The following is a 19,638-nucleotide window of genomic DNA, read 5'->3' as shown; positions in this document are numbered from 1 at the left end:
AAAGTATTAATATATTGCTGGCTTTACACATTCTACAAGTTTCATTAAAGCAAGTAATGAAAATTTTCCACAGAAGTTCCTTCCATGATAGTACTACAGTGCAGAATTTCTTGTCTCAAAACACAGTGACATAGTTTAACATATTTTATCTTTTACTTACATTCAGAGTGTCAAGTATAAAATATTTTGTTGTGATCATCCATTACATTTTTCAATTTATTTCAAGTGTGGTTTTGTTGTACTGGTGATTGATAAACAAATTTTGAAAAGAAAAAAATACATAAAAATGGAACAACATAAGAACTGAAAACTCCTTACCTAAGTTTTGGTCATGTTGTGTTTATAGGTGAAACACATTTGCTTTTTTCAAAGTCATATTTCAGCAATAGTATCTCCAGGTAGCCACCTTCCTTCCCAATTTCTGCTGATGTTTTATCCTGGCAAAAACTGCACATGACAATCGTATTTGTGGATCAATATAAAATGCTGTGAAGCTGATGACTTCACTTATTTTTTCACACTGTGGCTCCCATTGAGTGAGTAATGAGAATGACAGGGCAAGAAAGTGAAAATAACTGAGACTGGATTTTTCAGAGCAGCTTTGCCTTGAAAGCAAGACTCCCCGTATACTTCAGGTAAAAAGTGACCAGACCAGGAGCTCTTCTCCCTCACTCTGTTTGCCTGTCTTCCAGGTATCATTCTTCCTGGGCTTCCTCTCAGACCTATGTTATTTCTTTTTAATTCTTCTCTGACACTCATTTACATTTCTACTAATTTAATAAGTTTTATTCTGTAAATTCCTTTCCTCGAAATGCATCTCTTCTTTGTAGGTTCCTCCTAGGTCCCTTGTATACTTACGCTTCTTTCTCTTCTAACCCTCCCATTTTCACTGTTTCCTTGGTACTTCCTTGTGTTTCTCCACTCATACCTTCTCTGGTACTAAATGCATTACTGCATGCAATTCCTTTCAGTGTTGTCATCTCAGTTTCACCATCTCTGTCCACCTATGATAAAGACACAACACAGAAAAGCGAGAGAAGACTTCTCGCTGATTACTCAGAAAACAGGGAAGAAATATCTTCATGCTGGCACAGCTCAAAGCATGCAGCTGAAAAGCTCTCTGCTGCCTCACATCTCAGTGAGCTATTAGAGGAAGGACTCACTTAAGACCTCTTGCAAGCTTTGGCTTTCTCTTCTCTCCTCAACCTGTTCCAACAGTAAGCTCTTTAATGCCTTTTAGAGGTAACAGCTCCAAAGTACTTTGTCACAGTAGTAGGTGATGTATATTATAAATTAATTAGAAAGGAAGTTTATGTCCTTGTTCAGGTCAGATTAAAATGTCCACCTAACTTAATGGGTTAGAAAGAAAACTCAAGATTGCTAGAAATAAATTTACAGTTATTTTCCACTCATTATGTATCTGTCATGCTGCATGGACATGTATTGTAAGCATAATGTTGGAAAGCACAGAGATTGCATTTGATCTAATGGAACCTGGCAGACATTGAAATGGTTGGCATTCAGTAGCTGTCCTTCATATTTCAAACTTGGGGACTTCAACATAACTCTGAAAAGAACACAAGAATTTGTAGAAAATAAGCTGCTATGTTATCAATATATTAATAATTTCTCTTGAATTAAGTGCACTAGTGTCTGCTCCATTAGTTACTTTATAATCCGCTCATACAGAAGTGTCTTCTGATGCTGAGAAGATAAAAAGCTTGTGATGAATAGCTATCACATTTAGTAAAAAAAAAAAACAAACCCAACAAACTATGGGCTACATACTACAGTTACAGCAACAATTAAGACATGATAGGTGATGATATGGTGGTTGGTTAAAAATAATCTAGCATTGTTAAAAGTAGCTGTTGTTGAACAGATTCACATTTCACTGAGTGTGGCAATAATTCCTGAACTTCATTCATACAATATCTGATAAACTTTCCCTTTTTTTTTTTTTTTTTAAACACACTGAACAAGGGCTGTATAGCAATAACTTTGCACAAAACATTTTTCAAAATTTAAAATGTATGCATTAGATTCTTTAAACATCCTTATAATGCTACAGGTATTTTCTCCATCAATTTCAATAAGCCATGATAATGTAATTTGGTACAATACACTGTAATACTGATTTAAATCAAAGGTCTATCCACCTGCTGACTGACTCCAATACTGACCATCAGAAGACACATCCCTCCTGTGGGGACTGAAGGCAATAAGATTTGCATGAAAAAGAGTTTGGGAATGAGCTCTGAGGCCTTGATGCTTGACAAGCCCTAGGGCAATGAGTTGGAACATTGAAAGACAGGGAAGGTAAAAGAGCAAGCCTTGAGAGGATAGGCCTTGGGAGGATAGGCCAGCATGTAGTTGTGGTGGGAATCTCAGTTGTAGGCCAGAGGATGTGGGGGTTGTGAGAGGGTCTGCAACATTGTGATTGGACTATTTACCTGGAGAGTTTCACAGTGGGCAATGAGACTGAATGTCGTATGTATGTGCAGGTACCAAACAAGGGGATAAAAAGGGCTTGGTGATAATAAATGAGGATTTGAGTCTCTGCATCAACTTGGGTTCGTGTTGTGAAATGCCACACCCTCCTCGCTTTTGCTTTTCAGTATACAGTTGAAACATTATACATTTCTCAACCATTTTTCCTTATCTCTGTACCCTTCCAAGCACCTTCCTAGATGCTGTCACTGCATCACCATCAGCTGTCTATGACTTCTGCTGCTGCAGATACCACTATCAGTACCAGACACATGAAAACAGAACTGACACACACAAAGCAGCTGGAGGCTCTGAGGACATGGCTGCTTCTAGGATCCCACAAGTGAAGTGCTACTGTCCATTACTTGAAGACATAGGGAAAATATGGAGAAACATGGGGAGTTTGTGGACACTTACTGTTACTTCATATGGACACCTGCTTAGCAAATCTTTTTAACAGAGTTGAAAAACCTCCTTCCCAAATACATACTTTTATGGCCATAATATTTCAAAATTTATTTTTAAGGCATATTATCTTTATTTGTGAAGACAAGTTGTGACCAAGGAACTAAGGAAAGTAATGGTGATACTTGCTTAACAAATTATAAGACTGTATTCTAAATTCTATTGGGCTTACACAGTAAGATTTTGGTAGCAGGGGGCCTGCAGGAATGGGGTCTGTGAAAAGAAGATCCTAGGATCTGCACCCTTGTCCGGCAGACCCAGTTCCATCTCCAAGATAAACAAAAAGCTGTGCAAAAAGCAGCTGAGAGAGAGCAGTAGCAATGCGAAATAATTCTGCAGACACCAAGGTCAGTGAAGGAGGGGAGGAGCTGCTCCAGGCACCAGAGCAGAGATTCCTCCGCAGCATTCGGTGAAGACCATGGTGGCTCAGGTTGTTCCCCTGGAGGTCCATAGTAGAGCAGATATCCACCCTGCAGCCCACAGAGGACTGCATCGTGGAGAAGGTGGATATGCTGTGAAGGAAGCAGCAGCCTGCACAGAACCCACACTGGAGCAGATTCCCAGCAGCCTGTTCCAGTGCTTTGTCATCCTCAAAGTAAAAAAGTTCTTCCTCATACGCAGATGGAACTTCCTGTGTTTTAGTTTTTGCCCATTGCCTCTCATCCTGTCACTGGGCACCACTGAAAAGCGTCTGGCATCATTCTCTTGACATCCACCTCTAAGTTATTTGTATGCATTGATAACACCCCCACTCAGTCATCTCTTCTCCAGGCTAAGTAGGCCCAGCAGTCTCAGCCTTCCTTCATAAGAGAAATGCTCTAGTCTCCTAACCATCTTTGTAGTGCTCGTTTGGACCCTCTCCAGTAGTTTCTCATCTTTTTTGACTGAGTAAGCCCAGAACTGGACACGGTGCTGCAGATGTGGCCTCACCAGGGCAGAGTAGAGCAGGAGGATTACACCTTTTGATCTGCTGGCCACCCTGGATGCAATTTGCCTTCTTGACCACAAGGGCATATTGCTGGCTCACGGGTAACTTCTTGTCCATGAGGAGTCCTTCTCTGCGGAGCTGTTTTCCAGCAGGTCAATCCCTAACCTGTACTTGAATGGGGTTATTCCTCTCTACCTGCAAGACACTTGCTTTTGTTGAACCTTATAAGGCTTCTCTCCATCCAGTGCTCTAGCCTGTCCACGTCTCATAGAATGGCAGCACAGCCTTCTGGTGTATCAGCCACTCCTCACAGTTTTGTACCATAAGCAAACTTGCCAAGGGTACACTCTGTCCCTTCATCCAAGTCACTGATGAATAAGTTGAACAAGACTGCACTCGGTACTGATACCTGTACTCTGCACTAGCTACATGTTTCCAACTATACCCTGTGCCACTGATCACAACCCTCTGAGCTCTGCTGTTCAGCCAGTTCTCAATCCACCTCGCTGTCCACTCATCTAACCCACACTTGCTGAGCTTACCTGTGAGGGTGTTATGGAAGACAGTGTCAAAAGCCCATCCAGTGGTCTCCCTTTATCTACCAGTCAGTTATTCCATCAACGAATGAAAAATACATTATGTTTCATTAGGCCTTAGATGTGGTTTTGTGCAGGCTACTCTGTTCTAATTCATAGAATAGTTAGAATAGTTTGGAGTGGAAGGGACCTTCAAAGGTCATCTAGTCCAACCCCCTGCAATGATCAACTAGATCAGGTTGTACAGAACCACATCAAGCCTGGCCTTAAGGAAGAAATGTGGGGGAAGCGGCACGCTGCTTGTGCTGAAAAGAGGAACTTGAGGTACCCTGCCAGTCCAGAAAAGAAACTGTCCCCTTACCTAGGAAACATCACCCTCTGCCAAAGGAGACCTACACAGAACAGCTAAGAATAAATAGGAGAGGAGGAGCAGGGTGTCCTTTGGGAATCAACAACTCAGCAGAGGGCAAAGGACCTCTTTCCCATAGAGACTCTCCCACCATGGTTACAATAGAACGAAGAAGTTACTTTTCTCTCTCTCCCCGCACCCAACTACGCATACGCAGCCTATTCCCAAAGAAAACCAGAAGCAACACAAACAGACGAGAGCTCAGCACCCCCGAACACTGCTGCCCAGCTCTGCGGAAAGGAGGCTACCCTCCTCCGTCTTGGAGCCAGGGACCAACTTACCCGCCGGAGGCCTCAACGCACTCGTATTGGCTTATGCCGCCTGTGCCGCGTCACGTGTGCAGCGCAGAGCACCACCTCTTCCCCCATCACCTTTGCCAGAGGCTTAAACGTTTGAGGAGGGGGGGACTGCGGCTGTCGCCACGGAGCACGTCAAATTCTTAATCAACTAACCTGAAGAAACCAGGAAGAAATCTGTTCTAGGTTAATTAAATTTGGAATAATTTACTCAAAATATAAACCAGCACATACTGAAAATCGATTATCTAACAGTCAGTCCCTATTGTTATCACATTTAAAATAGAGTGCATAACAGTGAGGATTTCACAGAAAAAAAATTTATCATACCCTCTCTTGAAAAGTGTATCCCTCCCTACAATTTATGCAACACTAAGAGAATTCCTACCCTCCTTAGCATCTTGATGAATAGAATGCACGATTAATTCATGTGTTGGTTAATATTTCTGTCTTGCTGGAACTAGTTCTTATTTCCTCTCAATTTGAGATGTCAGAAATTAATTTAGTGTTGCCCTTGAATATTATCTCAATTACAGGATCGAAACAACTTAAACTGACCACATGAATGTAAATGTTTTAGGCAGAATTTTTCATGACAAGTAGTACAGGAACACTGCAACACAGAGATGTGCTACTAAGACACTGCTTTAAGTTCCAAGTACCAATACTTGATACTTGGTAGATAATTTATTCGCATGTGTGTGTTCCAATTACATAAGTAGAGTAAGTGATCAATGGTTCCTTTTCTGTGTCCCCCTTCTTCCTTCTTTGGAAAAACAAATATGTATAAAATATACCTGTCTAAAATAGTTAAGCTGTTAGGATAATTATGTTTGCACAAGCAGAAGTTGTGGTAAGATTGTGTCATGGAAAACACAAACAGAGATTGACTCTTCATTTCTTTCCGTAAGTACATTTTTGAGCATTATGAGAAATTATAATTAGCATGTTCAAAACAATTTCCTCCCCCCCCCCAATTTTTCCAAACAAAGTGCAAAAAGGGCAATGCATTGCAACATTATATTGTGAATATATGAACTACAATCCATCAATTAGTCAGTCATTCACAAGGCAGTGATATGGATTAAATCAAACTTGAGTAATTTTCCCATTGTATGTTATTGTGAAGTTATGTGAATATGCATACTAGTACAAGTGTGGCTGGGAGTAAGAAAGCAGGGCAGGAAAGCATGCGAGTGCAGGATAGGACCTTGCAACCTATACTTCACTGTTACTTGCATACTGATCCACTTGGTTGCTGTCTGAGGCATCATGCTGGGCGAAAAGGACCTTATGTTCTGATCCATCGTGGGCCATTCTTGCATTACAATGTGGTGTATACGACTGTATACTGGGCCTGTGTTTATAAAGTGACAACTGTTTTCAGAAATAGCTTACTAGCTGATATGGTACGTTCTATCTACGTTTCCTAACAGTAACAGAAGCAGTAGTAAGAAAGATCTCTGTGCTCATAATTCAGCCTTTAGGTTGCCATGGAAACAGACTGGTATTTAAAAACCAGAATCCTGCTGATTCCTCTTTCTTATGGAAGCCTTAGCCCTTAATTTTTCCATCTCAGAACACTGACTGAGCAAGACCTGCATGTACTGAGACACTGCAGTTATTTAACACCTTCACGATTCAGGTTTACTTACCTTACTTATAAGCAAAAAGTCTCCAGTGTATTTCAGAAAAATGTCTATAAAAACCCAGTGAAATTCAATGGACTTTGTTCAATTTTTACTGAAGGTAGTTTTGAATTGTTTGTATTCTGTTGGCTTCAGTTGAGTCACTTCCTGCTTACATTATTATGTCCTAAGCCAATATTCAGTCTGCTATGTCTTCAAAGAAAAACTGAAAAAGTCTGTTCATGAGATATTTTCCTGCCAAAGTAATTGATAGAAAATATTGCTAAATATTTTAGTAGAGGTTGTTCTGTTTGTTTCTTAATCCCCAGCTCAGTTTGTGTAGTATATGGCTGTGTACAAAAAGAATAATTCACACTGTGTCTTTGAACTCAGAATAAACCAGCATCCTGAGATACTGGCAATAGCACACTTTAGACCAAATGAAAGCAATTCAGGAAAATAAGGGAATGATAATCATAAAATGATCCTTTAAAGAAAATATGAGAATACCAGTAGAGGAGGATATTTTTCTGATTGGCTCTTGAAGGTATCAGATACTTTGCTTTCTTCTTGGTTTTGAATTAAAGTCTTGTCTTTAGTTCTACAGATTTCCATCTTGAAAAATAATATATAACTTTGATGTTCTGAAATACTTTGCAGAAACTCCTAACATTGTGAAGGGTAACTCAGCTTAACAGCAAACGCTTGCTCCACACTTTCAGGAAACAAGCATTGTCATACTGGAAGAATGCTTGTAAAGCATCTGCAGTAATTTTTAACTGTAGGGATGCAAAACATCATGTCACCTTATGCTAGCCACTCTCAGGATTTGAAAGCTGCTAAAAGGAATCTGTATTCAAAGTGATACAGCTAAACCAGCTGCACCATGATGATCAGCATAAAGAACTAAGCACATCTGGTCTAGCTGCTGAAATTCTCAGATCCACTGTTGAATTCTTTTTGTCTGATCTATGTATTTGGTGAAATTTTTATCTTGGAATCTGACATTGTTGTTGACAAACTCCTATAGTTTGCCAACCTCTATATTTATTAACAAAAAAGGAGGAAACTATCAATGGCATTTCTATTTATTCATGGGATGCACAACAAGCAACCTCAAACTACATCTTAAATCTGAACCAGCAAGCTTTGGGACTAGAAAATGTATAGCTACATTACATACGCCATTGACCCAGCTAATTAGACTACATATGGTGCCACACTAATGTATCAGAGAGTTATACTGCTACCAGAAACAGAACTAGCTCTTCATGGAGCTGGGCTGTGACAGCTGGCTCAGCATGCTCTGGTGGTGTGAGCACCTGACTCTAGAAAAATATAGATAGCAAAATCACGTCTGCTCTGTAAGCAGGAGCAGAAGGTCTAACTGTGTAACTGCTCACTTCTGATTTTATTTCTGGTTAGCAGTCACTAGCCTATATACAAATACCTGTTCTAACATTAAAAGAGGCCTCTCTCTTCATGGTTGCCAGGAGCCTGAGATCTCAGGCTAATGAAGGTGCTTTCCTAAACCTTTGGGTAAGGTACCAGTTTAATTCACCTTAGCTTAGTATAGCTTTCAACACAATCTGATATAACATCTTTGTATGGTCAAAGGAGGAGTGTCTTCCAGATATAATTAAAAAAAAAAAAAAAATCTTAACGAAAATATCAACTATTAGAACAGGTTTCACTCAGGTGTCATGAAATCTCAGCTGCTGGAGATTTTCAGGATTTTTGGACTAAACCCTGAGGAGCCAGATGTAACTTCGACTGCTTTAGACATTCAGAGATCCTACCAACCTATTCTTTTTTTCCAAGTGATTCCATGACTGATGTGTAAAATTCAGAAATGAACATGTTTATCTCAAATGGTGGGGCAAGATGAAAGAAAAGATGAACAATTTAAGCATGAAATAATACATATTAGAGCTCCAGTTTTAAACTAAAGCACTTTGTGCCAGATACCTGTTTTAGATCTACTTTTAGATTTTTGAAGTTTGAAAATCTACATATAGAACTAGGTGCTGAAGATCTTGATCAGAATACTATCAAAATATGTATGTCAGATGTATATAAAAGTAAATTTACATAAATAAGTGTGTCAAGCAAAAACTAAAATGTTGGTCTGACGTCTTTCATTGTGTATCAAGTATAGGTTTATACAATGACATTTGCCTTAGGATTTGAAGTGGACTTATATTTGTTTAAATTGTATTTATATATTCTGTGTAAACACTTTTTAATTTTTGTAGATATTCTGCTGAAGACCAGAAAAGACCTTTCTAGAGATCAGAGAGGATATTTTTCACCTTCAGAAAAAGCTTGTCATTCTGTAAGAAATACAAGGAGAAAGAAGAGAATTTAATTTCTTATAAAGATTGGAAGATTGCTACAGTTTGAGAGGATGACTTAGAGAGGAGTGCATTGTTAATCCTAGTATGAATGAAATGTCACAACTATATAGGTGGTATCTGTTGCTCATGTGCTCAAGGTTAAAACTGAGTGCCAGATTTGGAGTTTGAAAGAAAGATTTCTCATAGTCCAATGTACTATAAGAGGGTTTATACTTGGCAGAAGGGGAAGTTAGTTACATTTTTGTAGATCTGGGTACAGTCTATTTCATAATAAAATCTTGAGAGTTTAGTTTAATATATTCATATAGCAGTGCTCTAAGATGCTGGGTAGGCTTTTGCTGCCTCCTATTCTCTTCTGGCATACTATAGATTTTGAGATTTTTTACATAATTTGATGAAAAGAGCTTGTAAATACTTTTGTCTTCATGCTGGTGTGAGCAGCAGACATTTAGAAAGCCATTGTGAGCAGGACACTTATTCTATGAATGTCTGTAGCTACAGTAGTTGCACTGGACTCAGATGACTCCCTCCTTTTCTGTGTTCCACTAAATAAGACTTTGACACAAGTTCATGTCCATATAGGAAGCATCACCGGTAGGTCAATATATGTATATGAGAATTTCAAAACATCATTTATCTTTTATTTGTGAATGAAATGGTCAATTTCTAAACTCTAAACAACATTGAAATAATTTGGTATGTCCACCATTCCGCCAGTTTTACATGTAAGTTCTACCAGATCCTAAGACACATAGGCAGATATTAAGCATCAGTGCCTTATATCAGGTTGTGAGGTTTTTTGGGTCAGGGATGTCTTTTTCAGTCTGCACTTATACAGGTAATAGGATCTTCATTTAAGGCTGGATGTACTAGAGTGTAAGAAAAACAAGATTCATTACATGAGTTCCTATTGGTAGCCAACATAATTTAGCCTCCTATAATAAAGTAGGGCAAATTTTATCGTATTCTTGAGGAAAGTGCACCTTTAAAATATCTGTCTGAGTACAATCCAGGGTACTCTCTAATAAATATAAGGCACAGACGCATTGTCAAATACAGGTATTTTGTTTTAGCGTTTTTGTTAGGCAGGTTTAGGAATCTTGTTTACTCTCCAACAATTACATTGTGTTGATTTCATTTATATTACTAAAACAGATTATAAAAATTCTAAAATAACATTTAGGAAATTTTAGTAGTTTTTTCTAAGGGAGTCCTGAGAAGAAAGCTCTTAAGCTCTTTGAAGACTGCAGACAGCAAAGGACACATAATTTAGGGTAGAAAATGGTAATTAAAACCCCTACAGTTTATCACTAAAACTGGAAGAAACTTCATCTTGCAATATCACTTACTCTCTTTAGAAAGCCGCTTTATAGATCAGGTTTACCTTAGCTCTGGAAGCAACAACAAAAAAAAGATTCTCACTTAAACCGAAAGTAAGTTCTACTGTTGTGTGAGCTGTTTGGGGTTTTTTCTCTTTTTCCTTTTCTGGCAGTCTGCATGATAGACTGGTTCTGTTCTGAGAAAGCATCCAAAGGTCATGTGCTTTAGCTATGCAGCAGGCTCATCTATTCAGCAAAACAGCTAGAAAAGCTGTTTGAAACCTGCATAATTTATGCAGGTCAAAGCTAGCCAGGATAGGAAAGGAGATTTTTAATTAATGAGATTGTTATTAATGAACTCCTTATGCAGATCTTTCCACTTACAGAAATTTCTCCTGATTCTTGAAATTCTCAGCTACACATGCATGCACATACATTTGTACATACACACATCTTGTTTAGATTAGAAAGATTTTTATGCACATAGGCTTATATTTTTGGCAGTTGTATGTCTGATTCTCCTTGATCATGTGTCTATACCTATTTACACATTTTATTTCCTTCATACTTAAACATAGTTTTAATTGTTTCCTTCCTTTTCTGTGTTGTTCTTTTTTCTTGATCAAAAGGAAATAATTTTGCTCTATTTTTATTTCAGTGGTGGCAGTGTAAACTATGATATATCTCAGGGTATCAGAGTATCCAGTAAGCCTGGTTATAAGAGCAGCAACCTATTAACTGATCTATGACCTACTGGGAAATAGTTTTACCAAAGTTGACTTAAAAAAAAAAAAAAGTTTTGTTGTTTTTTTTTTTTTTAATATAAAAGTGTATCATTTCTGCAACATTCTATCTGAACGCTGAAAGTCTGAAAGGAACTAATTTTTCTTCTGAAGGCCTTTAGCACTCTTTTTCTCCATTGGGTACACAGGCAAGACAGTAATTTGCTGCAGGAATAAGGATTTAGTAAGTGAAACAGGCTAGATCCCAGCTCCCTGTGGCTGCCTGAAATGCCTCTTCAGCCAGCAGGTGATCTTGCAGCAGCAGCAGTTTCTTGCTCCGCTTATTACGCTGAGCAGTTCCAATTAAGGAGGAGGATTATCTCCTGCATGGGAGCTGGCGGTGGCTCTAATGTCAGAGTTGTCAGGCTGTTCACACACACGCAGAAAAATAATTGTGAAGATGAGAAACTGGCCTGATTACAGTCCAGCCAAGAAAAAGTAAATGGCTACCTAGGGTAACAAGCAAAAGTGACTCTGATGACAGGAGGTTGGCATGGAAGATAGTTGGCATGTCTTTTAAATTTATGCCTGAGTATTCCGTTCACATGGTAACACTGCAGTTTGTGCTCAGAAGTATCTAAAAACCATTCCTTGTACTGATTCTGCAGCAGAGGATGAAGGACTCCTGCCCATTGTGCCCAGCCTCTTTATTTACTTTTCTAACCACAGGAAAGCATATATTCCTCATTTAACCTGATTTTAGATGCTCAATTATCTGCCCATTCACAGATGTTTATCTAATAAATGATAAGGAAAAGACGTTCTTCGAATGGCAACTCAACTTTTTTATAATTGGAATTGCTCACTGTTTGAATCACTGCTTGAAAACATTTGTCTCTCTCTGCTGACTATTGAAAGACTGAAAGTTATATGCCTTGGTGACTAAAACCAGCAGGGTGAATCCAGGCCTAGCTGAATTCCTATTGCTAACATAAAGTTATTGATCTACTGCACCATTAAGTTGGCTTTGCAGAAATCATATGATGACACATCAAATGTATGGACTACAGACAAAAAAATATGAATAAATTTTCAAATTTCACAGAGTTCTAAAGAGTTTCTTTAGCCTTCAAAATATTGTTCTAATACATTTTTTTAGCTATGCAGGAAAACAAAACTAACTGGAAGTACTCTGTGCTTTGTTGTGCCATGTCAAGCTACATCTAGTCTTATGCATTGCTTCAGTTTCTCAAAGAAACAGTATTATTCACATTTAAATCAGTGGGAGTTCATGTCTATAGAAAGAAAATCTAATTTATATAAATTAAAATCTGAAGAGCCTGCTGATAATACAGATTCACTACTTAATAGTGAGCAATTCAACTCTGGATGGACCAGGCAATTTATGGATTAGATAAAATATAAGAATTTTTACCTTTCTCACTGTGTTCAATTTACATTACTTACCTTATTTACCAGGGACTTTTTTTGCGTTATGACTACCGGAAATCTTCTAGTGATGAGTTCTTTATGAAGTGAAGATAAATCAAAAATATTTTCCTTTTGGGCAAATTGATTCTACAAGATATACTTTAGTTTGATGCCCCTGTAGGAGGAGCCCTTTAGTTTTGCCCAGTATTTGCTGCTGCACATATTTGATATGCAACACATACATAGGAAACTTCCTAGAAAAGATGAATTGTTATGAAAAGATATATAGGTATGTAAGTCTGATGTGTCCTTAATACATTGTATCTATTCCACTTTGATAGATCATTTCTACAAGAGCTGGGAACAGTATTTTACACCATTCATAGGCTCTAATAAACATGTTTAGTATTACCAAATCTTCTTTCGGCCTCATTCAAACTAGCCCTTATCATGTCTGTCAAACTGAATTTTATCCAGTCATTTCCAGAAATGCAGATTTTAAATCTACTGGTGTCCAGCAGTGGATCCAGAGGCTGGTTAGCCAAAAATATCTTTCCATCCATTTTGTTCCTATTCTTACACCTGATTTAAGACAGGATTCAACTGGTTAGCCATGAGAAACTTAATTTGAAATGCCTTAGAATATCTCAGGTGGACTAGAAAATTTGGAGTTCATGGCTACAATAACTGTTATATATATCTATATCTATCTATCTATATCAATGTCTACAGCTTCCTCTTGTAGCTCAGAGTTTTCCAGATATTTAGCAAGAAGTCTTTCCTGTTCTGAACAGAACTACAAAGGCTTTTTGACACCAAAAATGACACCTTTTATTCCCCAAAGCAGTATAAGTGTCTAAAGGGACTAGTAAAATTCTTTTTGTCTGATCAGTTCCCAAATTGCCAGTTCAGGCAACCTTGTCACCAAAATTGAATTTGTAGTCAGTAGTTGTTAAAGGGATATTAGATCCTTGAACTCATATTTCTGAGAAAGTTAAAAGTGAGGTTTCTTATAAAACAAAGTTCTGATTCTGTCTATAGGATTTTACAATTCAGTCTTCAAGCACTGCATCTAACCCTAAACCTTGAACATCTGGGGATTCTTTCTGTATTCTTTCTGTTCATAAACACATGCAGAAGATGCGTACAGCCATGCAGAGGCACCCCAGTCTTAACAACAAAACCAAATAAACAGAAAAACCTCTCTTAGTAAGTAGCAATGCATGTGGATGTACTCATGTGTTTTTATCTAACTCACAGATGGTCTAGTTCTGGCTGAAATTTGTCTATTTTGTGCTTATTGTTACAGAAAAATAAACAACAGATTTTCTGAAAATAAAACAAAAAAAATCTCCACCTTGGGGAATACCAGACAAATTTACTCATTAGAAAATTTTGTCAAGAGAGTTTTATTAAAGTTCTTTTATTTTTAAATCCCGTCATCTCTTCAGCAGCAACTGGCTTTAGCACTCACATGATGATCTGATAACCTAGACTGATTGCCTATTATGGACCTAGGCTTGAACGATGTTGAGGTGAATGACAAGTTTCTGTATTTGTGCTGTTAGCAGACAGAATCACTAAGGGAGTTTTCAGAGCAGACTGGGAAGAAAAATAAGCCTTACTTTACTGCATGTAGACTATAAGACCCAAAGCCCAGAATTATATAAGAGGAACGAACAATTATAGATAAGTAAAAGAAATCAATATGTAGTTTTTTGTTTGCTTTTCACGGGATGGCAGTGTCCACTGTGGGAGAATGGAATGCGTAATTGCCAGTGTAGTCTATAGATGACTTTTTTGATTAGAAGGTAGGTTATTTTGATGCCAGGTTGAAAGATTTTAAGGTTATTGTAAAACTGCTCAAATAAAGTCCCCCTAAAACTGGGCAAGGAAAACCTGAACCAGATGAGGCATGGCAATTTTGTCAAAGAACCACCTCTCATTCTTTAAAATGGTTGTAAAAATTCTTCATTTTTCCCTTTTTAGCAGGCAGTAGCTGATAGGAACAGGTAACATATTGCCAATGACAGAAGCTGAGAAGCTGTGAAGCTGCTGCACTAGTTAGATGGCAAGTATCAATAGGAAGAAGAAAATCCTAAGCAGCAAAAATTACACATTAAGGTCAAAGTCAACCATGGTATGGGGATGTGATATTTCGGTGATTTTTTTGTAAACATTGCCCAGCAGTGTCCAAATGACATTAACTACAGAATTCTAATCAAAACTATTTAAAAAGCAATGAAAACACTTGAGGCAAAGCAAATATTTTCAAAATTTGCCCTGACCATAAATGAACCTGCACAAGATTTTTGATTTGTGCAAATAATTTTTTAGCCCTAAAGTGATCCTAAAAGTAGTTATATCTTTCACAATAATTTTCCAGTTTTAACTATTGCAGCTTAAAGTCTCTGATTACATTAAAAGTGGATTTTGTTAGTTGAAGGAAAATGTATTCAAAACAGCCTATGTGTATTATACTGGTGCTTTTCTTTCATATGGGCAAATATATTTTTAAAAGGGTAAACATATTTGTCTTCCTATAACCCAGTGTATTGATGTACATATAACCTATAAGCATTTGTATGGTTACCAAATGAATTCATTGCAGCCTACAATTTCTACATTAAAGAGTGTCCTAGATATACTGTTAGAACCATCTTTCAGTGATTTTAACTGAAGAAAAGAATATAATGTAAGTGACAAACAAAACAAAAACTCACAGTTAATTTTCCTTACATGAGTAGGTCTTTTAAACTCCAAAGGACTAGGGGTCATACATAACTGTGTGCATGTATTTGCAGTTACAAATTCGTGTCTTTAGATGTGAGAGAAATGTCACTGTGTTAGCCTAGCACTGTAAAACATTTCATATCCCTAATTAAACAAACCTCCCCAAGAGTTTTCAAAGGGTACAGTCCTGAAAGAAGCAGGGGGTGGGAGGTGGTGAGGGTGAGGAGGAGTAGAATATATGGGAGAGCTCAGTTCTCAGTTCGCTTTTTGCAAAGCACAGTTACTGTGTGCGTAGAACTGCCAGTCAGATCTGACAGTTTGTAACCATAGAAACTCCTGCAGAATCCAGAGGTGAAAACAGAATACTGGGGATCTCCTTCCTCCAGACCACTGCAGTGGAAAATGAGCAAAAAGGAGTAAGAAAGAAAGAAAGGCTGTAGAGAATTTTCATGTCCCAGGAATGTAAATGTCAAAAGTTATTCTTTCTCTTCCCCATCTGCTGTGTCCTTGTCGTGGTTTAAGCCCAGGCCGTAAATTAGAACCATGCAGTCTACTTCCCCCCCCCACCCCTGCCCCGAGGGATGGGGAGGAGAATCGAAAGAATGTAACTCCCTCAGGTTGAGATAAAAACAGTCCAGTAACTAAGGTATAATACAAATCACTACTGCTGCCACCAATAATAATAATGATAAGAGAAATAACAAGGGAAGAGAATATGATACTGCCCGCCGGAAATGAGCCCGACAGAGAAGAGGACATGCCCTTCCGGGGAACTCCCAGTTCTACATCCTGGGCATGACGTGCTGTGGTATGGAATACCTCTTTGGCTAGTTTGGGTCAGGTGTCCTGTCCCTGCTTCCTCCCGGCTTCCCCTCGTCCCTGGCAGAGCATGAGACTCACAAAGTCCTTGGTCGGCGTAAACATTCTGACCAGCAACTGAAAACATCGGCTTTATCAGTATTATTCCCAGGCCGAAAGTCAAAACCACAGCGCTGCACCAGCTACTAAGAAGGAGAGAAACTGACTGCTGCTGCTGAACCAGGGACAGTCCTTAAAGAGTTATTCACTTTCTACTTAACTAAAGAAGAAAAAAAAAAAAAGAAGCTTTATTCCAGAATGATAGATATAATTAAAATCTTTGGGTGGAGGACATCAGGTTAGAAGGTTAGAAGAATCTTCATTAAAGCATTTAATCACATAGTAAATTTATGCATAAGGAATGTTTTCTTCCCTTCTTAAATATATATATAGCAAATTAAATGGGAGGAAACTAATTTATTTTTTTTTTCAGCCATGAGATGCAAATGATATTAATAAGTTTTTATTTTTTTCCTGTAGAGCAAACAGTCTTCAGAATTAAAATAAGCACTGAAGTTTGCTCTCTTTTACTCGTGTACAGAGGATCTTTTACTTCAAGCATCTTAGAGAATATATTTTTGTAAGAAATTGCTTTTAATAGGATGATTTTGTGAGCATTTATTCCTTGTTCTGTTGACTTTCTGGCAATGACAATGCTCTTCCTAATGCAGCTCAGGATGCCGAACGCCTTCTTTGCAGCTCTGATTCACTGCTAGCTGATGTTCTGCTTGCTGTCCATCAGGATTCCCAAGGTTCTTCTCTGCAGAATTGCTTTCTAGCCAGTTAATCCCCAGCACCTACCAGTGCCTGGGGTTATTCCTCTTCAGATGCAGGACTTTTTTTTGAGTCACATGCATTTATTTTTTTTTTGAGCTTCATGAGGTTATTCTTGGCTCAATTCTCCAGCTTATCAAGGTCTCTCTGAATAGCAGCACACCCATCAGGTATACAAGCTACTCCTCACGGTTTTGTATCATTTATAAACTTGCTGAGGGTGCACTCTGTTCTAGAGTCCAGGTCCTTAACAGTTGGCCTCAATATCAGCTGGTAACTTGCCTCTGACTGAACTCTGTGCCACTGATCACAACCCTCTGGGTCTGCTAGTTCAGTCAGTTTTCAATTCACCAAACTGTGCACTTACTTAAACTGTACTGCAGCTTGTCTGTGAAGATGTTATAGGACACAGCGTCCAAAGCCCTATTAAATGTAAGCAAAGTCCATTGCTCTTCCCTTATCTTACAAGCTAGCCACCTCATTGTAGAAGGTTATAATATTGGTTAAGCACATTTTCCCTTTCATATATCCATGTGGACTACTACTAATCACTTTCTTGCCCTTCATGTGTCTGGAAATAGTTTCCAAGGATAATTGCTCCATCAGCTTCCTAGGGAATGGGGTATGACTGACTAGCCTTTAGCTCCCCAGATCCTACTTTTTGTCCTTCCTGAACATAGGAAAGACATTTGCTCTCTTCCAGTTATCAGAAGCTTCTCCCAGTGACCTTTTAAAGCTAATTGACAGTGGAGGTGCAGTGAAATTAACCACCTCCCTCAGCATGGGTAGAACCCATAAGGCCCCATAACTTATATATGTCCAGTTTGTTTAGGTGCTTCTTAACCTACTCATTCTTCACTGAGGATAAAAATTCCTGGCTCTGGACTTCCTTCTTGCCTGAGGGACTGGAACTCCTGTAAAGAGAAAAGACTGAGATGAAGAAGGCATTCAGTATATTGGCCTTTTCCATGTCATTTGTTGTGTTGTGTCCTACTTCACTCAGTGGCAGGCTCATGTTTTCCATAACCTTTCTTCTGTTGTTTATGTACTTTTCGAGTTCTTTTTGCCCTTCATATTCCTCACCAGATCTGACTCCAGGTGGATCCTGGCTTTTCTGATCTCATCCTTGCATGACTGAACAGCATCTCTTTACTCCTCCTTGATCATCTGCCCCTGCTTCCATCTCTTGTGTACTTCCTTGTTAAGTCTGAGTTCATAGAATCATAGAATCATAGAATAGTTAGGGTTGGAAAGGACCTTAAGATCATCTAATTCCAACCCCCCTGCCATGGGCAGGGACACCTCACACTAAACCATGTCACGCAAGGCTTCGCCCAACCTGGCCTAGAACACCACCAAGGATGGAGCATTTGCAACTTCCTTGGGCAACCCATTCCAGTGCCTCACCACCCTCTCAGTAAAGAATTTCTTCCTTATATCCAATCTAAACTTCCCCTGTTAAAGTTTGAACCTGTTACCCCTTATCCTGTCACTACAGTCCCTAATAAATAGTCCATCCGCAGCATCCTTGTAGGCCCCCTTCAGATACTGGAAGGCTGCTATGAGGTCTCCACGCAGCCTTCTCTTCTCCAGGCTGAACAGCCCCAATTTCTCAGCCTGTCTCCATACGGGAGGTGCTCCAGTCCCCTGATTACCCTTGTAGCCCTCCTCTGGACTTGTTCCAACAGTTCCATGTCCTTTTTATGTTGAGGACATCAGAACTGCACACAATACTCCAAGGGAGGTCTCACGAGAGCAGAGTAGAGGGGCAGGATCACCTCCTTTGACCTGCTGGTCACACTCCTTTTGGTGCAGCCCAGGATACGGTTGGCTTTCTGGGCTGCTAGCGCACACTTCTGGCTCAAGTTTATTTTCTCATCGACCAACACCCTCAAGTACTTCTCCGCAGGACTGCTCTGAATCTCTTCTCTGCCCAACCTGTAGCTGTGCCTGAGATTGCTCCGACCCAGGTGTAGGACCTTGCACTTGGCATGGTTAAACTTCATGAGGGTGGCATCAGCCCAACTCACAAGCGTGTCGAGGTCCCTCTGGATGGCATCCCTTCCCTTCAGCGTACCAACCAAACCACACAGCTTGGTGTCATCGGCAAACTTTCTGAGGGTGCACTCAATCCCACTGTCCATGTCACCGACAAAGATGGTGAACAAGACTGGTCCCAACACCGATCACTGAGGGACACCACTCGTTACCGGTCTCCAGCTGGACATTGAGCCATTGACCACAACTCTTTGCGTGCGGCCATCCAGACAGTTCTTTATCCACCGAGTGGTCCACCCATCAAATTGATGTCTCTCCAATTTAGAGACAAGGATGTCATGTGGGACAGTGTCAAACGCTTTGCACAAATCCAGGTAGATGACGTCAACTGCTCTACCCCTGTCCATCAGTTCTGTAGCCCCATCATAGAAGGCCACCAAACTGGTCAGGCAGGATTTCCCCTTAGTGAAGCCATGCTGGCTGTCACCAACCACCTCCTTGTTTTTCATGTGCCTTAGCATGCCTTCCAGGAGAATCTGCTCCAAGATTTTGCCAGGCACAAAGGTGAGACTGACTGGTCTGTAATTCTCTGGGTCATCCATTTTCCCCTTCTTCCCTTTTTCCAGTCGTAGGGAACTTCACCTGACTGCCATGATTAGTTCAGTTAGGAGTTCATTTAGTAGCTTCTTGCTCA

The sequence above is a fragment of the Psittacula echo genome (genome assembly GCF_963264785.1).
Source record: "Psittacula echo genome assembly, chromosome: 4".
Lineage (NCBI taxonomy): Eukaryota > Metazoa > Chordata > Aves > Psittaciformes > Psittacidae > Psittacula > Psittacula echo.
Note: the sequence above shows the minus strand (reverse complement) of the source record.